The sequence below is a fragment of the Lepidochelys kempii genome, chromosome 24 (genome assembly GCF_965140285.1).
Source record: "Lepidochelys kempii isolate rLepKem1 chromosome 24, rLepKem1.hap1, whole genome shotgun sequence".
In the NCBI taxonomy this organism is placed as follows: domain Eukaryota; kingdom Metazoa; phylum Chordata; order Testudines; family Cheloniidae; genus Lepidochelys; species Lepidochelys kempii.
The window spans coordinates 214,029-229,554 of NC_136403.1; the positions used below are offsets into that span (position 1 = coordinate 214,029).

A 15,526-nucleotide genomic window follows, 5' to 3' on the forward strand; every position below is an offset into this window, starting at 1 on the left:
GGGTGAGGAAATATCTTTTATTGAACCAACTTCTGCTGGTGAGAGAAACAAGCTTTCGAGCTTACAGAGAGCTCTTCTTCCGTCTTCTCTCTAATCAGTCATGCTGTGAGCCTGTTCCATGAAGAGAGAATCCTAGTGAGCTCCCAAGAGAATAAATGAAGTCAGGTTAACCATGTATCCAGTTGGGCATAAATTATTTCTTATGTCAATGAGAATGAAGAAAAACTTTGCACTGTCTCCTTCTGGCTTTAGAACTATTTGCAAGCAATTGATTTTCCTTTACTCAGAATCCTATGTCCACGCTCTTCAAAAAGTTAGCTAAAAATGTCAAATATCACACAAAAACTTGATATGTAGGCATCTCCCAAATCCCAAGGTGAAGGACTTTGGGAAATATATGATTTTTGTTTAGTGTCAACTATACCCAACATAGAGGACAAACTGTTTCTGCCCAACGAGCTTACCATCTAAATAGATAAATAGGATTCTGACAAAGCATCAGGTGGTGTGTATGTGCTTCACAGCAGTAAAGGAGGTTATTAAAACAGCAGCACTGCCTTGGGGGACAGCATAACAGTTACATCTAATGAAGAAGGATATTTTGCAGAAACATTTGCAATAAGCACCATACTTGATAAGTAGCTTTAAAGACTGAAAGCCTAGGTCTTGCGCTCAGCTATCTTGAAGGATGGATATTCCCATTTCCTTATGATTTTAACAGGCAGACTCAAAAGATGATCCCCTTTCTGAATAAGGGAAGTCAGTTTAATATTACTAGATAGTATGAAGCAGAAATCGTGCAAGACAACACTAGGAGACATAGAAAGCTTCTCAATTCGCTCCTGCTCCTCCATCTGTCAGAGTTTGTTTCTCAACAGCTAGCTTTGGTTACCATGACAGAAGGAAAAGCAGCAAAATGCACAATAGACAGATTGAGGAAAGAACAGAGGGTCCCAAAAATCAATCAGGATATTTGTGCTCAAGGCTGTCTTCATAGCACTATCCTAAAGGGCATGTGAGAACACAACACAAAATGTAACAGATTTAAAAAACCCTGCACTTGTGAGAAGTTATTATATAATACATTCAAAGCAAGACACCAACCTCTCAGGAGTGGATGACTTTCAGGAACCAATAGCTGCTGATCTTCCTGTGGTTAACAGCTTCTGCACAGAGGAAACACAAAAGCTAATTTATGAAGGAAGACAAAGGTTACTAACTGGGTGGAATCGTATCTGGAATTCTCATTATGCTGAGGAGGAAGGAAAATAACTGAACACTTAAGGAAGGATGACATTAGCCTTGTAAAGAGGCGCTCTGATCTCACACTGAACAATCAGCAAGAAACAAATTTAAAAGAGCAAGTTTTTGTTTTGCCACATAAAACTTGCTGAAATTCTTAGCTCATTCTACTCTCCAGCACATAGAATGATAACAAGACATTGGTGAGGAACAGAAAGGAGTAATTCAACTTTTTCACAAGAGTTTAACCCCTTTGTCGAGGAGTCATGAACTTCTCTACTATAAACAGCTATTTCACGGACTTGTGCCTGGTCTTATTAAAATAAGGACTAAGTTCAAAAACAACCCAGGATGCTACTCGCATTCTGCCACTGAAGAAACCTGAATTCAGTCTTTTGAGACTACTTTCAGAGCAGCAGCATTAACTGTGCTACTTGGAAGCCTCCTCAAGTCATAGAGAATCCATCTCAAATCGGGCATAGTTTTGAACCACCATATATGTGAGTGAGTTTGTGGGGGGGCGTGTCACAGAAGATCATTACAAGGCCCTACACCAACTACTGCTGGTTCTGGAGAGCAAGAGGCAGCTCACTGAGACATAGAATTCAAGGCCAGAAGGGACCATTCTGACTATCTAGTTTGCCCTCCTGAATAAGATAAGCCAAAGAACCTCACCCAATAATTTCTGCATCAAACAACTTTTATTTGAGCTATTACATATCTTTTAGACAGATATCTAATCTTGATTTAAAGACTTCAAGTGATGGAGAATCCACCATGTTAGTAGGTAAATTGTTCCTACGGTAGTTACCCTCACTGTTAAAGTTTGCACCTTATTTTGAAATTGCTTGTGAATAGTAATTTTAAAAAGTAAACAGCAAGAAATTTTGGAGGCATCTCAGCCACACAATTAATTTATCAGTGAAAACTCTCTCTATGAAGTAGCCTGAAGGTTACATATACAAGCATCTTCACCTCAGAGAAATCCTAATCTGGTGTCTCCCTCCCTACATTAATCTGAAAAACAAGATTCTTTAGAAGCTTTAAAAACTGGATGTTTAGTACTGGTGTATTTACATTTACCATGGGGATTCAAGAACCCCAAAAGGAAATGATATGGCAGGAGAAGCACAGTGACTTTCCTTCACACACCCTCCATGGCAGATTCACATAGTGAATCTCCTCTCTCCCTACACTATATTCTCTACCCCACTCACATCTGCTCTCCCTCTGCTCCTCCCCAAATATCTCTTTACCATACTCTTCTGTGTCCCATCAATCTCTCCCTCTCACACTACCCAACATGCACACACAAAGGTTTCAGATATCTCACAGGCAAAGAATAAAAAATAGCAGTCTCAGACTGTTGTAAAAAATGGTGGCTGCAATCTACCCAGAGGGCAAGGAAAGTGAAAACGCCGACAGTTCTGCCAAGGTACCGTTCCCAGATCCTACTATAGCTTCATCTTTCTCCAGTGACTAGCTCCAGTGTTTAGTCTATTCAGAGCTTTCACAGGTTGCAGCACAGAGTGATCAGACTATCAGTGTCACTGCTGCCCATAGAGGTCCCAAAAGCAGCAGCAAGAACTGAAGATACTGGTTAATTTTCAATCAGTGGCCACTTGGGAATCATTGAGCATATCCACTGCTGTGTCTGTTATGAATAGGAACATTGAGTCAGCCAAATTGCAAAGGTTCTTCAAAACACCAAAATCTGAGGCTTTCAGATTTGTTGGGGGTGAAGGCCCTTTCAGAAGAGTGGCAAAGGGATACTGGGACCCGAAGGTTCATAGCATTTGGAGGGAAAAGGTGGAAATTACTGAGAGGGCAACAAGGAAGACACATTAGGAGCCAAATATAACTGACAAGTGGCAGGTGTGCCAGAGTTCACACTGTGAGTCAAAGCAACAGCATGGGTGGACCAAGCTGGGATCCAGTGAGACTCCAAAGGGCAACACTACTGGGTGGGGGAGATAGAGAAGAGGTCATAGCAAAGGGAAGATCCTGTAGAGAGTGAACAAATATAAATGGGGGGGTAAAAGCAAAAGACACCATGAGTGAGGGCCGGGGTAGAGGGCGTTAAACTTGGCGCCCTGCCCCCCAAAGCCACTAGCCCTCAGGTTGGGGTCCCAGCTCCATTGTACCGATGGGTGTTTCTGGCTCGCTCTCCCCGGAACTTTCGGGAGCCCGTAGCTGAGGCCTCTGAAAACTCTTGAGACCCAGCACTGCCCCGCCACGCCGGAGCGGTGCTGCGGGCTGGGCGGCTGCCTCCCTGGGCCCCTGACAACCGAGCCGTCTTAGGACCCCATTCGCGTCGCCACGGGTTCCGCAGGGGCAAGTACACGCTTCATCACCGTCCCGCGAGCGTCCCCAGCCGGGGTGGTGGCGGCCCCTCCCCAAACGCGGGGGAACCGCGGGATACAGCTGCCCGCGTGCCGGAGGGCCTCTCTCGCTCACCCAAGCACAGGACCCCGCGAGGCCTCACCGGCAGATGGGGACCCCGCACAAGCCACTAGACCGCTCACAACTCTCCCAGCGCGCCCCTGGGCGCCGCCATCTTACACGGGAAGAAACGGAAGTCATGAAGCGATCTGCTTACTACGGATGCTCCGAAAGGACAAACCAGCAAGGGGAACAAAAACGCGCGGAAATGGGGAGCCGAGTTCTCTGAGCCCCGCCCCCAGCAGATTAAACCCGCCCTCAGCCTCCCCCGGCCCTGGAAGGGAATGGGATCTGCAGAGGAGGCGGGGCCGAGCAAAGCAGGGGGTGTGTCTGCTGGGGGCGTGGACAGGCGCGAGGAGGGCGGGGTACGAGGCGCTCGCTCGCGCTGAGGTTGGAGCTGCCGCTGGCGCCTGCCGCCGCCATTTTGGTTTCGCTGCTTCGGCTCTCTGAGAAGGGGCTGAAGCGGCGGCGGGCTGGTCCGGGTCCCGCCCTGGCCCCGTCCGTGAGGGCGGCCGGGAGGATGCGGCGCGGAGGAACCCGGCCCCGGCCTTGGCCGTATTGTCGCTGACACGGTGAGGAGGGGGTCGTGTCGGACTGGGCCGGGCGGGGACCGGAGCCTCCACAGGCCCGGAGACCGGGGTGGGGGGAGGGGAGCCTGGGCAGGGGGTCCGCGTTAGGGGCCCCGCCCCGTCCCGTCCCCGATAAACAGGATGCTCAACAACCCACGCATGCGGCGCCCGGGCCCTCACCAGCCCCCTCTCCTGGGCCGTGGATACGTACGGGGAATCCCTGACAGCCAGGCCTGTGCCTGGGGGCGGGCGAGAGGCGGGGGGATCCCTGACAGCCAGGGCCCGTGTCGGCGGGGGGCGGGGGGGCCGTGCCTGGCGGGGGGTGGGGGGGGAATATCCGTGACAGCCAGGGCCCGTGTCGGCGGGGGCTGGGGGGCCGTGCCTGGCGGGGGGGGGGGGATATCCCTGACAGCCAGGGCCCGTGCCGGCGGGGGGTGGGGGGGGGAATATCCGTGACAGCCAGGGCCCGTGCCGGCGGGGGGCGGGGGGGCCGTGCCTGGCGGGGGGTGGGGGGGGAATATCCGTGACAGACAGGGCCCGTGTCGGCGGGGGGCGGGGGGGCCGTGCCTGGCGGGGGGTGGGGGGGGAATATCCGTGACAGCCAGGGCCCGTGCCGGCGGGGGGCGGGGGGGCCGTGCCTGGCGGGGGGTGGGGGGGGAATATCCGTGACAGACAGGGCCCGTGTCGGCGGGGGCTGGGGGGCCGTGCCTGGCGGGGGGGGGGGAGGGGATATCCCTGACAGCCAGGGCCCGTGCCGGCGGTGGGGGGGAATATCCCTGACAGCCAGGGCCCGTGCCTGGCCGGGGGGGGGGAAATATCTTTGACAGCCAGGACCTGTGCCTGGTGGGGGTATATCCCTGACAGCCGGGGCTCCTGCTTGGGGGGCCGGCTAGAGGTGGGGGAGATCCCTGACAGCCAGGGGCCGTGCCTGGTGTGGGAGTGGGAGATGGATATCCCTGACGGCGAGGGGCTGTGCCTGGGGTGGGGGAATGAGAGCCCGTGCCGGGGGGGGGGGGGGGAAGATCCCTGATAGGCAGGTCCCATGCTTGGGGAAGGCAGAGGAATATCCCTGACAGCCAGCCAGCCCCCCCGTGCCTGGGGCTGAGAGAGATTCCTGACAGCTGGGGTCTGTGCTTTTAGGGGATGAGGGAAATCCCTGACAGCCATGCCTGAGTCTTAGGGCGGGTGAGGAGATTCCCTGACCTCCAGTCCTGTACCTTGAGGGGGGGATCCCTGACAGCCAGCCCCACCCCTGGTGCATGGAGGGAACAGGGAGATCCCTGAGAGCCAGGCCCTGTGCCTTGGGAGAGGGAATCCATCACAGCCTGGCTTGTGTGTTAGGAAGCAGGGAGTTCTTTAGTAATCAGGCTTGTGTGAGAGTATTTAGGTCAGTTAGCTGTTCATGTGGCCATTCAGTTTAATTAGGAGCCCTTTGGTAGTAGGGGTGGAAAGCAAGTGCCTTTCATGGAAGTGCCCACAGTCTCACATTTTTTTTATTGGGGATGGATCAGTAGTCAGATTCAGAGTCATCCAGTTCTTCTCATCTGCTCTGGATCCTCATTGCATTAGTCTGACTCTTCCTGGGGGTATGGCCTTGGATTGGGAAATGCTGTGTTTGGAGATACAAGTATCTGGGGGAGTGAAATCCCTGATGGGTCTGTATTTGCAAGGGAGATCCCTTACAGGCCTGTGTTTAGGGTGGGGGTGAGGAATCTTGGATAGGTCTACATTTGGAGGGGTCGGGGAAGGGGATCATTGACTTTCAGTATGTCTACACTGTAGCTTGGAACAAGCCTCCCAGCCTACAAAGACACACTTTCGCTAGCAGAGCTTGAGCTGGCGCACTAAAAATAGCGGTGTGGATGTTGTGGCTTGGGCTCTCAACCCAATAGGCTTGAGAGCCTAAACTCCAGCTCGAGCTGCAACGTCCACACTGCTATTCACATGTTAGCTCAAGTCCTGCTAGCAGAAGTTTGTCTGCCTGGGCTGGGAGGCTTGCTCCCAGCTGCAGTGTAGACATACCCATTGAGGCTTGTAAGGATTCTTGATAAGGCCTAAATTTGAAGTCCTGTTTGGGAGGAAAGGGATCATTGATGTTCCAGACTTTGGCTGTGGGAACTTCGGACAGTCTGTCCCATGAGTGAAGAGAGGGTGGGTCCATGACAGCTCTATATATCTGTGTGTTTCTAGTGGAGAGAAATCCCTGGGCCAGCCTGTGTCAGAAGGGATAAGAGAGATGGCTACCTGACATTCTAGCCTGTGTTTAGGTTGGCAAGATTAATCCTGGGCAATCTGTTCTATTTGGGTTAACAAGGGGAATCGCTAAAAGCCAAGCCTGTGTTTGGGAAAGGGTAGGTTCCCAGCAAGGTTGCGGGAAAGTGGCAGGAAATCCTCTGACATTTCAGCCGGTGTTTAGCTGGGAATGGGGATGTCCCCTCCTTAAACCTGTGGCTGGTGGCCAGGGAAACCCTAATAGTTTATCCTATGTTTTAGACGAAGATGCGAGGGGCTTTCTGACCAACTGATTTGGATGCCAAGGATCCCGGACGGTTGTGCCTGTATTTGGCAGGAATTCTCTTCCATGTTCAATTAGTTTGGAGATGGGGATTTCTTTTGGGAAGCCCTGTGTTTCAAATGTAAGATCACTAGCAGAGATGCCTGTGCTTTGGGCAAGGGAGATGAAAATCCTGACAGGTCAGAACGATGTGTGGAATACTTGACTTTAGCTTGTATCTGAGGTGCAGAGAGCGGGATCCTGGCAGTAGGACATGTGTTTGAAAGGGACTGGGTGGCAGACTGATAGGCGAAGCTCATGCCTTAGAAACTCAACTTGCGCTGGAGGTAGACTTAGTCTATGAACTCTCCTGCATTAGATAAAATGACCACAGAACTCCATGCACAACCCGTCTTAGGCTTGGCTTTCCCTCAATAAACTTTTTGTGCACGGAGAGACAGGCTCACAACACACCTACTCTCTCACACATACATTTAAAAAAATAAACTGATCAGACTATTTCTCCTATTGTCAGAAAGCGTGTGGGAGAGAGATTTTCTCTTTTTAAATATTTGAGGTGTTCCAGTACGATGGTTATAGGGCAGTGTAAGTAACTAGGAGATCCATGAGGATCAAACCTGTGTTTGGAGAAGGGGTGACTGTTGATGGTCTGGCCTGTATTTGAACATGGGTGGATAGGGCAATCAGGAGTCAGGAAATATTGTGATTCAGAGGTTGGTTCCCTAACAGTTCATAGATTCCAAGCCCAGAAGGAACCATTGTGATGATCTAGTCAGACCTGCTGTATAGTACAGGCCATAGAACTTTCCCAAAATAGTGCCTAAGCATATCTTTTAGAAAAACAGTCTTGTTTTAAAAAGTGATTGAAACTCTACCATGATGCTTGATAAGTTGTTCCAATGGTTAGTTACTCTTACTGTTAAAAATGTATGCCCTATTTTCAGCCTAAGTTTGTCTAGCTTCTACTTCCAGCCCTTGGATCATGTTATACCTTTCTCTGCTAGATTGAAGAGCCCATTATCAAATATTTGTTCCCCATGTAGGTACTTATAGACTGTAATCAAGTCACCTGTTAATCTTCTTTCTTAAACTAAATAGATTGAGCTTCTTGAGTCTATCACTGTAAATCACGTTTTCTAATCCTTTTATAATTCTTGTGGCTCTTCTCTGAACCATCTCCAATTTATCAACATCCTTCTTGAATTGTGGACACCAGAACTGGACACAGTATTCCAGCAGTGGTTGCACCAGTGCCAAATACAGAGGTAAAATAATTGCAGCTGAGTTGAGGACAAGACATGGAAAATCGCAGAAAACTAATAATGGACCTTTATTAATAGCGGCAATTTGGAAAAGCCAGAGTAGACCTATTTGTTTAAGAAAAAAATTGCTGGAATGATATATAAAGGCTCCAGTATTATGTTATGCCTACAGATTTTTTTGATAACCAGACATTTTGCTGCAACTATATTACATTCGTTTAACAAATAAAAAGTGACCAGTACAATATGAAATTCAGAAGACTAAAAGTTTTAACACAATTGCTATAGAAAGTCCAAGTCTAGTCATTTTAGCCTTTTACATTTTACAGGTATTTAATGTTAGTGCAGTACTAATTGCATACTCAAAATGTATGCAAAATTATGGAGTGTGCAAAGTAAGGTAATTAAAATCAAAAGTGCAGTAGAAGCCTAATATTGTAGGATCCACAATATCACAAATGAAATAGGGCCTTAATTATAATTTATGCTCATAAATGAACAATTCCTTTCCTCTTGTTTGTTGCCCAGGCTCCTAGCTTTGGTTTATAGGCTATTAAAGAATTTCTTCTCCATGTCCTTAGGTTGCTTGATTAATTATGTTCTCATCATCTCGATTGTTGTGCTAAGTACTCATATCTTCCCTCGTTTTGCCCTCCCTCTTTGTTATTAGTTTAACTACTTTACTCTAGACAGCCTGTCCCCAAGAAGATTGGTCCCCCTTCTACTCAGTTGGAGGCCATCCAAACTATACATCTGTCTCTCACCAAAGAAGATGCACCAATATTTCACAAACCCAAAGACCTCCACCCTACATCACTCACTTAGCCAGTGCTTCGCTTTCAGAATTTTCTGCATTCTGTATTCCTTTGCTCATGGGACAGGAAGGATCACAGAGAAGTTCATTTGGACATTCTTTTTCAGTATGCTTCCGAGTTCCCTAAAGTCATCTGTGATCTGCAAGATAACCCATGAGGCAGCTAAACCTGTATTTGAACAAGAAGGAATGGATCTTAGTCTGTTGGGCCTGTTTGGCGAGGGGATTTTACTCATGTTTATGAAGGGGTGGGAGCATGTTAACAGTGTATTGTTTTATTTTGAAGGGATGGAGTTCTTACTTTCTTGGTCAGTGGCAGATTTTATGGGACTTTTTATGGGGGACTGCTCAACAGTATGGTCAGCAATTTGTTTGTGGAGTTGAGATAGGCCCTTTGACAGCAGAGCCTGTGTTTAACAGGGTTGAGGGGCTCTGTGGTTTCTCCTAAATTATGTGGGAATTCTTGGGATGGATGGACCACAGAATGGACCACAGCTGCATATTTTAATGGGAAAATGCACTATCTGCTATGGTCAGTGGAAATGTCCCTTTCGTTATCCTTCAAATAAATCCCCTTTGTTCATGATGGGGATGGATCATGATGATTACCTGTTCTGTTCATTCCCTCTGAAGCACCTGGCATTGGCCACTGTTGGAAGACAGGATACTGGGTTAGATGGACCATTGGTCTGACTCAGTATGGCTGTTCTTATGTGATGGTTATGGATCTGTATAGTCATCTAGTCTTTACTCTTATCCATAATCTTTTATTTACTAACTGGACACTTTAGCTGGCCATGTCAGATTCCACAGAGAATTCACCCTGCCTTTTCAGTAGCCATGGAAGGGGAAAGGGGCTGTTGCTTGTATTATTTCTGAGACAGGCTGTTATTATACATGAACCTGGGCTCATGGTATGTGGATGAGGTGAATTAAGTTCTTTGGAGCAGGATTGTCTCTTACTCTGTGTTTATACAGTACCTAGGAGTAAAGAAATGCCAGTGTTAGGGTTGCTCATGCAATCTTAATTCCTCCCCCCCCTCCCCTTTGTAAAGCATATATTACAACACAGGCCAGAATCTTCAGCTCTCCTAAATCATAGTTAGACACCTAAATAGAGCTGGCCTGATTTTTTTTAGAAGTGCTTTCTACACTAGTTGCATCTGCGTAGCCTCTTCCACTGTGTGTTACTCTGTATGTCTGTCAGATAGACAAGCAGTAAGTCATTTATATGCAGGATGTGTAGTGAATAAGGGAAGGATTCCTGTGGAAACATTCAAAATATCATTGCAAGTATGTTGTTTCAGTAGAGGTTAGATTTATTTCTAATCAGATCAGTTTTGTTGTTAAAAGGATTTTGAATTTTGTTATAAGGTAACTAAACCATAAAAAATAACAGTTAAACCAAATGGTGCTTGTGTTGAACTTCTTAGTAATACTACAAGAAATATTCTAATCTCTCTTCAAGAAGTGAAGAGAGCAGAAACCAGGATCTGTTCTAGTAGATATTAGTGTAGAATGAGTAGTTCCTTTTTTTTAAACTTTTTTTAAACTTTTTTAAAAACACATTAGCTTTTCTAAGATGTAAATGTAAGAAAACATCTCTTGTGTTGGTGGTTTTTTCCCCAGTTTTAAAGACAAATATATTCCAAAATATTTCAGTTCCACTTGATTTCCTCCTGGGAGCCAACAATTGTCTAAAAATCAGTTAATATAACATTAATACTGAACAGCAAAATCCATTTAGTTATGCTTTATAAAAAGGAAGACATTCTCAGTTCAGCAACTAACAAACAATGAAACTATTCATGTCTACAACTCTTATGAGTGTATAGAAAGTAATTTAAACAATTGACATGCCACAGGGCCGTTGATACAAATCATGATGCTGTTCCGATTATGGAAAATTAAATGTAATATATTGCTCCAGAACTTCAATGCTGTTAAGTAGAAATTAATATCAGGTGGAATGTAGACAGCATGTTTTGCCCCACAGTTGGAGAGAGGCAGAATTACACCATGAGCCTGATTCTCTTATCCTAACCAGGTAATGCTTCTGATCTTAAAGCTGGTTAAAGTTTGGTAAATTGATCCTCTAGCCTAACACCTTTAGAAAACAAAACCTGAATCTTTGTTCCTAATTTCCATATTGCAACCTTAGTTCTTGTTCAGCATAACGAAAGGCATTCTCTTTGCAGTATAGAGAGAATTCAAAGTGAAATATTGTTTTATTGTTTCTGGTACATTACCCTTCATAATGCGGGGCATAAATAATAAAGCTGGAGTTAAGGTAGTAAATATGTATATCAATAATTAAAGGGTGGTGAGAGAACTTAACTATGCTGTATTTTTTTAAAAAAAAAAGTGAACACTTTTTAATTAAAAATCGGAAACACAAAGGTAAGGTAGCCCAAAGAACCTTAAATCAGCTCTCATATTCTTCTGCCCGCTCTCTAGAGCCCAATAGCATGAGATGGTCTTATGTTTGCACTCTGTACATCTTCATCATCTAGTACAGGGGTCAGCAACCTGTGGCATGTGTGCCAAAGACTGCACGCGAGCCGATTTTTAATGGCACGCTGCTGCCTGCCTGCTGGGTCCCAGCTGCCGGCCGCGTCAGCACTCCCTGCCGAACCCAGGCCGGGACCCCGGCAGGCAGCAGCGTACCCTTAAAAATCCTGCCCACCCCGGCCTGCTGTTCTCCGCCAGCCCCCCCACCCCTGGCACAGGGGCAGGGTGTAGAAGCTTGGTCCTGCCTGCTGCTGCTGCAGGGCAGGCAAGCTTCCACCCCAGCCCCCCTGCCTGCCCCTCCTCCTCTCCCTCCCTGCCACTGATCAGCTGATGGCCCTTGCAAGGGCGGGGGAGAAGCAGGGCCTCAGTGTACTCGCTGCTCCGGGGAGGAGGCAGAGAAGAGGTGGGGACGGGGCCTTGGGGAAGGGGGGTGGAATCAGGGCATATCCCCTCCAGTCCCCTGCCGTGAGCGGCTCTGGGCGGGGGGCTGGGAGCACCCCCACGACCCCAGCCTACACCCCCAGCCCTCTGCCCTGACCCCTGCACCCCCCTCACACACACCCCAGCCTCTGCCCTGATCTCTGCACCCCTCACACACCCCAGCCTCCTGCCCTGACCCCTACACCCCCCCACACACCCCCAGACCTCTGCCCTGACCCTTGCACCCCCCACAACCCCAGCCTTGATTCCAGAACCCCCCACACATACCCAGCCCCCCCATGCCCTAACTCCTGCACCCTCCTCACACACCCCCAGCCCTGACTCCTGCACCCCCACACATACCCAGCCCCTCACACCTCGTGCCCTGACTTTTGCACCCCCTACATTCTCACCCCCACCGTGAGCACCAAATGGGAGCTCCTGCACACACCCCCCCCATTCCTGCCTGCACCCCTTGCACCAAATGGGAGCTGCCCAGGTAGGCACTCCACACCCAAACCTCCTGAGCCCCCTCCCTCATTCTAGCTCCTGGCCAGACCCTATACTCCAACCCCCAGCCTGCTCCTTCACCCCCAGCCCTGTGCTCAGCGCACTCCCACCCTCAGCTCAGTGCAGACAGAGAGGAAGAGAATGGGCTAGAACCAGGGAAAAGGTAGGTACCCACTCTGTGTGGGCAGGGCCGGGATCCCAGACCAGCAGCGTGCTGAGCATGGCTGGCAGCCGGGACCCTGGCTGGCAGAAGCCGGTGGACGGAACCCCAGATCGGCAGCGGGCTGAGTGGCTCAGCCCACTGCCAGTCTGGGGTCCCAGCTGTCAGCCCCACTCAGCCCGCTGCCGGTCTGGGGTTCTGGCTGCCAGCCCCTTGCCAGCCAGGGTCTCGGCCACAGGCCCCGCTCAGCCTGCTGCCGGCCTAGGTGAATGGAACCCCAGGCTGGCAGTGGACTGAGCGGGCCAGCAGCGTAAGATCAGCATTTTAATTTAATTTTAAATGAAGCTTCTTAAACATTTTGAAAACCGTGTTTACTTTACATACGACAATAGTTTAGTTATATAATATATAGACTTAGAGAGAGAGAGAGACCTTCTAAACCATGTTAAAATGTATTACTGGCACACACAACCTGAAGACTTGGCACACCACTTCTGAAAGGTTGCCGACCCCTGGTCTAGTATATAAGCCATGAACTCTCATTAAGCATTCTAATATGTGCATCACCCACCACATGTGACACCTATGAAATCATGTCATATTCTGTAATGCATCCTTAATTGATAAGACAGTGAAATTAACATTTCAACCCTTGTATTTCATATATACACCATAGACCTATCCAACCCTCATTCTGTCTTTTTAGTATAATATTTAACTCCTATAGCATTTCTTATCTGTAGACTATATACATATACCTATTTTACAGATGGGGAAACTGAATTAGAGAGGTAAAATTTCTTGCTGAAGGTTGCGTATCAGGTCATTGGCACAGCCAAAAAGAATACAGTTCAGGATCTCCTGACTTCCAGTTCAGTGATCTAGCCACTGTTTCACACTGCCTCATACAAACTAGTTAATGCGCTTAAATACGTAAAGTGTTCTATACCCTGTTGAAAGAGAAGTTCTGAATAGAGAGGGCCATGAAGGAGAATCTCAATGGATAAAAGTCCCATATAATAAGAATAGAAATATAATAGTGGGGGTATAAGAGCTGGCTTCTGGATCAGAATAGTGATGGTGACATAAGAATGTTGACAGGGATTGGAGGAGGTAACAAAATCTACAATAATGTCTGGTGACTTGAACCATCCAGGAATAAATTAATTGAACAATGTAGTTGAAAGCTTCATAGTACTACAAGCTATTCCTTTCTGAAGTAAGAGGTTATCGATGCTTCTTTTTTATAAAGTAAAAATTCCATAAACTCAAATGTAAAATCACAGAAACTACACATACCCTAGAACAAAAATAGAAAGGAACAGGTGAGAAAGAGCATGATTAAATGACAAAGTATAAGAGTCTTAAACAATTATCTTATCATGATTGTGGGCCATAAGTCAGCATTCATCGCTCTGGTTTAACATAGTCATGTTTGGCATACCGGATTAATGTATTTACTGTTGCTATTTACTTATCGTATTATGGATGTACACAAAGGCCTTGATCAGGACGTCGTTGTATTAGGTGGTGTGCAAACCCATAGGAAAGGCATGTTCTCCGCTCTGAAAAAGTTTACTGTCTGATTTGAAAAAAGACTTCATAGTGAGTAGAGCAAGCATTGGGAGAGAGAGCACAGATAATGTAGGTAACATCACATGGTTTCATCAGATAGTTACCTGCACAACTTTTAATTAAAAATATTTGAACTTTTTAAATAAATAAAAGCTATCATTCATTGATTTCTTGTAGGGGTCACAGGAGAGGTGGGTATTAAAAAGGGACTTGAAAGAGGAGAGGGTAATGGTCTTGTGGATTCAGTGATGAACAGGGTGGATCGATTTAAAGAACTGATTTTAAATATGATTTAAGTCGGCAAACAGGAAACCCTGATTTAATTGATTGTGTTTTGCATTTGCACATTTTAGTTATTTTCCTAATGAAATGCTGGGTCTCATAGGTTGGTAACCATTAAAACATGTTCATGTAAAACTAAATATAACCATTAATTTACACTAATTTCTGTGCTTTGTTAACCAGGAGGAAACACTGTATCTGTACACATTTATTTAAGTGATTATATAGCTTAACATATATTTATTGAGTTCTAAATTTTTACATTTTTATGATAAAAATGGTGAATTATGTATTTCTTATTTGCTAGATGTTTAATAATTTTTACTTATGACTTATGTCAGACTACTTTGGATGAAAACTAGAATGCAATTAAAAATTGCACAAAAACAGCATTTTACATTTATAAGTTAAATAAAACTACCTCAAATATGCTGGAGACAGAAGAAGAAAAATGTATCAGAATGTATTTATCATTTAAACCTAACAGATTTATTAAACAAAGGAAGTGTTATTTGTAGTTGGAGAATTACACTGATTGTTTATGGTTACCTGTGTCTTTGAATGTTTTTAGAATTAGTAGATTTTATTCTGACACCTAGTGTTTATTCATAGAAAGAGGAAAACAAGCTTTCCTGCTTTTCCAGCTTCTACCTGGTTTCTTAACTTTGAATGAACTGGCCGTAACTGAACTAGCTGAATAAACTGAAATGAAGAAAATATTCTGTTTGCGCATACAGAAAAGGCTACTGCCAACAAAAGCTTAGCCAGTGATTTCCAACTAGATATCAAAAGCTTAGCCAGATATTTCCAACTAGTTCAGCGGTTTGATTTTCTTTAAAACTTTTGCACCAAATGTGCACTGCTTAATATTTTTTTATTTAATTTGAATTATTTTATTAGATTGTAATAAGTTTAGGTCTTAACATAGGTTGACATCATTTCAAATTAATTTTAAATAGATGTATTTTTTAAAAAAAGTGTACTTAAAATTTAAATTGGAATTTTTTATTTTATAAAAATCTGATTTTTAAAAAAACCATTGATATTTATCCACCCTGTTCAGGGAGTGTTCTACGTGTAAGGAGAAGTGCAGAAGAAAGCATGGAGATGTTAGTTGGAGAAGCAGACTAAAGGGCATATAAGCTGGCATCGTGAGGCAGAGAAGGTACAAGAGCAGACCAGGAAGCATTGGCAAAGTTTTATGTAGGGGCTTGAAGGCAGTTA

At 46.1% G+C, this 15,526-nt stretch overlaps 2 protein-coding genes across 4 annotated transcripts in view; one reads left to right on the forward strand and one right to left on the reverse strand.

Moving 5' to 3' along the window:
• The window catches only part of DAP3 (death associated protein 3), a 30,064-nt gene extending 26,212 nt beyond the window's left edge, over positions 1-3,852 (reverse strand). For 2 of the 3 annotated variants that reach the window (XM_073323188.1, XM_073323186.2), the window contains exons 1-2: positions 3,700-3,852; positions 1,105-1,166 (exon numbers count right to left, since the gene is read on the reverse strand). The gene's annotated coding sequence lies outside the window, so the exon portion shown is untranslated. The remainder of the gene's footprint in view (positions 1-1,104; positions 1,167-3,699) is intronic. The other variant, XM_073323187.2, reaches the window with a different exon arrangement.
• Positions 3,853-4,018: 166 nt separating this feature from the next.
• ASH1L (ASH1 like histone lysine methyltransferase) overlaps positions 4,019-15,526 on the forward strand; it is a 155,449-nt gene continuing 143,941 nt past the window's right edge. Inside the window, exon 1 of the mRNA XM_073323624.1 lies at positions 4,019-4,256. The gene's annotated coding sequence lies outside the window, so the exon portion shown is untranslated. The remainder of the gene's footprint in view (positions 4,257-15,526) is intronic.